This window comes from Oryza glaberrima, chromosome 4, assembly GCF_000147395.1.
Source record: "Oryza glaberrima chromosome 4, OglaRS2, whole genome shotgun sequence".
Classification (NCBI taxonomy): Eukaryota; Viridiplantae; Streptophyta; class Magnoliopsida; order Poales; family Poaceae; genus Oryza; species Oryza glaberrima.
In genome coordinates this window covers 18,313,694-18,320,072 of record NC_068329.1, presented here as the reverse complement: position 1 = coordinate 18,320,072, position 6,379 = coordinate 18,313,694, and the positions used below count along the sequence as shown (strand labels likewise).

At 49.3% G+C, this 6,379-nt stretch overlaps 1 pseudogene; it reads right to left on the bottom strand.

The window, feature by feature from the left end:
- Positions 1-3,673: 3,673 nt before the first annotated feature.
- LOC127770840 (uncharacterized) lies at positions 3,674-4,954 on the bottom strand (annotated as a pseudogene).
- Positions 4,955-6,379: the final 1,425 nt, after the last annotated feature.

Genomic DNA, 6,379 nt, shown 5'->3' with positions numbered 1-6,379 from the left:
TCTACGTCTCCTTCTCCTTCTTCGATTTCTCAGCTTTGATACAAATCCGATTTTCTCCATTTCGTTTTTTTTTTCTTGATGCAGATTAGGGTGTACATGGCGTTCCTTGCTGCAATTGTCGTCGTAGGCCGCCGCCGCTCCTTCCCAGCCCCACTCCGGCCGCCGGCACTCCTCCCCGCCACTCTGCCGCCACCACCGCTCCGCCCCGCCGCTTCGACTGGAGAGAGGAGGAAGATAGAATAGAGAGAGAAGGGGTAGTGAGGATGACAGGTGGGGTCCATATGGGCCCCACCATTTTTTTTATTATAGTGTGCGTGAAACTTACATGTGGGTCCTATAGAGGTTTTATTATTTTTCGGATCGAATTGCCACGTAAGCGCTACGTCAATGTCATGTCAGATGATCACCGGGTCAAATTAGCTACGTAGGCGCCACCTAAGCTAAAACCGGAATCAAATACTGCCGAGGGACCTTATTTAAACGGTTTTGTAAGTTGGGGGACTTATCGTACCCGGTTTTGCGATCAAGGACGAAAGTCAGGCTAGGCGACAAATAGAGGGATCCAAAGTGAACTTATTCCTATTCATATGGTTGGAAAAATAGGTCTATTTTGTATCTCTTCTTTTTGGGCCTTGCCCTATATGGTTATTTAAGTATATTTTGCATCCCTATACTATTTTTCTTCTTTGTGCTGAGCCGGGCCGGCCAGACGTGCCGAGGGTGCAGCCCAAGTATGGCACGGCTGTAGGGCTAGGTCAGCACGGGCACGACCCCTGTCAGGCCATGCTGTACTTGGGCCGGGCCACGGGCCACAGGCCATATGGCCATCTATAGTTTGGGGAGGGAGAGGGATTCATAAGCGATATTGGAATGGAGCGATCTGGCGAGAGAGCGACAAGTTACAAGTTACATTATAATTTTTTATTTCCTATTCCTATTTTCAGTCTGAGGGTCTACAAAGTAAAAGTTTTTGGAAAAAAGGTTGTTAGGTCTGGGGAGGGAGCGATGTCAAGACCCGAGCTCAGAAATGGGTAATCAACTCTCTCTCTGACGTGCTCAACAAATCTGGTTGGTCGCCGCAAGGATAAACTAGGGTTCTAATTAGCCTACTCCTAAAGACAATAAGGAAATTTAGTTCTTTCTTATCTTCTTCATCTGGCCAAATGCCAACTTAAATAGTCTCTTACATCAGGTATCATCTTACAGCTGTAAAGAGAGTAAAGCAACGATAATGACAAAAACTTGAAGTCTGCAGTGGTCCTTCATCCGCAGCTCCGTTGGATGTAAAGAGCGAACCGTTATCCATCGATCTCAGCCATTCATTACTCCCTTCTCTTCCATCTTCTCTTCAGTCTTCAGAATGCTCAGAAATGCTTTCAGTCTTTTCATTTCTATCTTTCAGGTTCTGTCAAGCGATCTGTTTCTGATTTCTATTTCCTATTTCTTATTGGAAAAAGTACGAATTACACCCCTGAACTATCGAGGTCGACCGAATTACACCTCCGAACTCAAAAACCAGACATTCTACACCCTCAACTATTGAAACCGGGCAAATTACCCCCCTGAGCACTGTTTTAGGTGGTTTTGGGATAGACTTGCTGACGTGGCAGTCCAGTCAACATTTTATTTTTTTAAAATGGTGGGACCCACATGTCATACACTCTTTCTCTCTTCCTCCATCTCTCTTTCTCTCTCTTCGTCAGCCAGCAGCGGGCAGCGCCGCGCACGCCGGCACGCCATGGCGGAGAGGCGAGCGCCGGCGAGGGGATGCAATGGGCAGCGGCACGCAGGGGCAGGCCGGCGGTCGGCGCGAACGGCGGCGCGCGGCGAGGTGGAGGGGATGGGGGAGAGGTGGGCGCCAGCGTCCATCGCGGAGAGGCGGGCCGTCGTGGCGCCGGCCGGCAGCATCTTGAGGACGACAGCGTGAGGCTGCGGCGGCGGTGGTCCAGGCGGAGCACGAGCGGGGCGGGCAGAGAGGAAGGAGGTGAGGAGGCTAGGGAGCGGGCTGAGGAGGGAGGAGACCGGCGAGGGAGCGGGGAGGCCGGGAGAGTCGTCGGAGTCATCCCCCAGCCGCCGCCGTCGTCGTTCGAGCCCCCCCCTGAGAATTTAGACTATTTACCATCAAATTCGCTTGCCTCAATTTTTTTACCACCCAATTCACATGCCTTCTATAATGTCATTAGGACTTCTAATTAGTCTATTTGGTACCACTTTCTCTATTTTTATTGTATTTCTCTTTTCTTAATTTCATTTCTATACTTTTTCAAGGTTTGTGGACGTTTTTGCCCATGGACCCACCTGTCAGATAAAAAGAGAAATATCTCTCTGGTTCTGGATCGATACCAGACACCAGCGACGCCGAGCGCCACCAGATCTAGCAACTACCACTGCGCCGCCGAGCGGCTCCGCCCCACCACCGCGCCGACGAGCGGCCGCCGCCCGGGTGCGTCGCCCCACCACCCCGCCGTCGAGCAGCGCCGCTAGCACTGTGCGCCGCCACCCCAGGTCGACGCCCCCGTTCTGCCTCCACCGCCTCCGAAGCCGAGTATGGTGGCAACTGGATGAGCTCCATCGGCACCTAGCTCTTATTTACAGATGATCGCTTATAGTGCCGAGCATGATGGCAACTGGATGACTGCTTACTGAATGTTGTAGGATCTTAATTAGTTCTCATTTACATATTTCCTGGGTGCTTGAGGACATTGAGTCTGTAACAGACATGCATATTGTAGCCAAAAAGTTTCAGGTATATTGCAATATTGCAAACCTCTAATGGCGCTGATGGCTGGGGCGGCTGGAGGTGGTGCCGCACAGTGCCGGCCGGGTGGTGGTGAACTGTGGCGGCGGGGGCGTCGGTGGTGGCGCTCGGCGGCGGCTGAGTGGTGGCACTTGGGCGGCGGGGATGGTGGGGCTGCGGGTCGGTGCTGGCGCTAGGGCGGTGGGTCGGACGGTCGGTAGTGGCACCTGGCGGCAGGGCGACGCTGAAGTAGCGCGTGTGGGGCGGCGGTGGCGCTACGCTTGGAGGGATCAATCGATCCAGAACCAGACAGATATTTCTCTCTTTGATCTGGCAGGTGGGCCCATGGGCAAAAACGTCCACAAACTTTGAAAAATATACAAATAGAATTAAGAAAAGAGAAATACAGAAAAAATAGAAAAATTGGTACCAAATAGACTAATTAGCAGTTCTAATGACATATTATAGAGGGCATGTGAATTGGGTGTTAAAAAAGTTGAAGCACGCTAATAGGAAACCTCACCCAAAAAATGAGGAAAATTGAAATGCTTTTTGTTAAGTATGTAACCAATCACAGAGCATATAAAAAAACCATCGCAGTTGGGAGGCAATTCATAAAGAAATAATACCATCCCGATTATAGAAGGGCAAAATTAAGGTATCTTACAAGCTATATCATTGCAGGAGATGATATCACACATCAATAGACAACACACGGAGACACACATCAGTAAAGCACGCCATCTAGTCTCTTACTACTAGACTTCATCCAGAGATTGTAGGGTTACTAATAGATAGTAGGATGCACAATGGATAAAACAAAAGTCCAAACTTGTGACATTAATAATACAAGCATACCTCTTATAGTCTATTAAGATACTAATGAAAAGCGGACTAAGGGAATCTTCTTGGAAGCAAAGCAAGTCTCAAAATATATTAGAACACTGACTCAATGAAAGTGCCGTCAGTAGTGGTGTGACATTTCGACTTGTGCTTGATCATTCGGAGTTTCTTTTTGCCACCATTGCCGTTGCCGTTGCCATTGCCATTACCATGGCCATTGCAACTGTTGCTTGCACTGCCATTGCAATTGTTGCTTGCAATTCTGTTGTCTTTGCCACCGTTGGCACTGCCATTCCCATTGCCCTGGTAGGTACGTGGCACCACCTCCACACCGGTTATGATACCAAATGTCTGGTCAATGAAATCATCGCCGTAGTAGCTAATTCTCGTAGTATTGAAGAACCTTGCAATGCAGAACTTGCCCGAGCCTATGTTGACAAGCTGAGGCCCCTGCAGTAGATCCCATTCCTCGGGCGGGTCAAACTCCTTCCAAGTGCCAACTAGCTGTGGTTTGGAGTCCAGGTTGGAGAGATCAGCAGCAGATAGGTGGTTCTTGTCAGAGAAGCCAAACCAGAGATTGAGTTCCGGCACATACTCAATCTTGCCATACAAGGGTAGCATCCACTTGCCAACCGGGCTCCAAGTGTGGGTCGCAATGTCCATGCAGTAGGTGCCAACGTCCTCCACTGATATCAAGATTTGGGTGCCACCACCGACCACTGCGTAGGACATGATCTCGGAGCGGACCTTCATCCGCATGGGGTCACGTAGGTAAGGCGGCGGCGGCAGCAGTTGGCACTTCCAGGACTTGAAGGATGTCTTCTTGTGCTGCTGGCCATAGGTGTATGCCTCAAACTGGTCACTCGTCTGGTCTTTGTAGCGCAGCTCCATATTGGGACTGCTCTCCATGACAAAGAGGGTGCCAACACAGTCTTCATCATACTCCTCCTCCTCCATTAGAAAGTCGGCCTTGTTTTGACTGACTGCGCTCGGGATGAAGAGGGAGAGGGGTTTTTCCTTGGGTTTGTGGAGGCTGGGCATGGTCACCACGTGGTGCGTCTCGGCGTCGAAGAGGAAGGTGCGCCCAGACTGGTCCGCGCAGAGCATCTTGCTCTCCGTGAGTGGGAGGTATTGGATGCTCCTCCTCTGGTCGTCGTCCTTGGGTGAAGCTCGGAACGTGATGATCGGGGTCGGGAAGATGAATCCTCGGCATCTTTGACGCCTCACAGTCGACATTGGCCACCAATCCTTTTCCGTTTAGTGGTGGTCTTGGGTTAAAGAATTTCTGGCGCGCTAGGTCGATGCGGCGCGCGACCTCAACCCAAGGATGCGGCTGTCCATAATCACATTCAGAAAGCGCCGCGAGAGGCTCATCGTCGATCCATAAACTTCAAAGGAAAAAAAAATCATCAGAAAATATAGTGAAGATTCAGTAAGAACGAGAGGGAAAAAAAAAAGAAAGAACAGCCAATCTCCGCGATTTGGGTACGGTACTAGCTAGCAAGATTAGATTGCGGGGAAGAAAGAGTAGAAGCACGCAGCAACAAACCGATTCGATCTGCTTTGCGGTCAATCCAGGGAGCGTCCGGCCTGCTCTGCTGCAGGATAAGATGGTATCACAAGTTCTGCAAATATCAAAGATAAAAGAACGAGAAAATGAAAAAAAAATTGGCTTTCCAGCCGAGAGGATAAAGATAAAACAGATGTAGAAGTAGAAGCAGCGGACCTGGGGCACTCGGTTGGAAGGGGCAGGGCGTAGGCGTAGCTCCCCAGTGGCCGGCCGGAGGACGAAGGCGAGCAAGATGGCGGCGGAAGGGCGAGAGAAGGCGATGGGGATGGATTTCTTTCTAGGTCTGGACGCCTCGGGACAATATAGTAAACAAACCTACATGTCTCTCCATGGGACAAGACAGCTATTCAAAGCTTCTCCAGATTTCATCTCAAATTTAATATACTTCTTTTTGAAAAAATCACGACGAAGTTCTTTAATGTTATTAGTACCTTGATAAAAATTATTCAAAGCAACCCAAATCTCATGAGCAATTTGAAGATGAGCAACACGATCATAATCCGAACGAGAAATCCCACTCAAAAGAATATTGCGAGCTTTGCAATTTAGTTCAAAAGCAGTTTTTTCAGCAGCAATATTAATAGTTTCAGGAATCACATAAGGAAGAGAAACTTTTCTCCAAATATCATAATTCTCAGCCATAATGTAAGATTGCATCCTACTACACCAATGAGAAAAATCCGTTCCATCGAAAATATGAGGCTTAGTTGTAAACTTATTAGAAGTAGCCATGGAAAAAACTCAAGATCGGTAAAGATCAAAAAGAGCAAATGTGGCTCTGATACCACTTGTAGGATCGAATCACAAGAACTAAGCCAACCAGAGGAGGGGGGGGGGGGGTGAATGGTTGGTATATCCAAAAACCAAAAACTTTTAGCGGAAATAAAAGTTACCCTCGAAATCAATGGATCGCGGTCTGACCGAAGTAGTAGCGCCGGTCTGACCGCCTGAATATCGTCGGTCTGACCGAGGTTGTAACACCAGTCGAACCGCCGAGATCAATCGCCAGCTCTTGTCGCCACCGCCGGTCTGACCGCCCTAGTACCCCCGGTCGGACCGCCGCGATGCCGTCGGTCTGACCGCTGGTGAGATGCCGGTTAGACCGCCGAAACCCGGTGAAACACAAATCGAAGAACTCTCAAAGTAGATGAAAACCTTATTGCTTCTCTCTGTGTTTACAAAGTGCACCAACAGCACTCCTTACAAAAATCTCGACTAAACTCGAAACC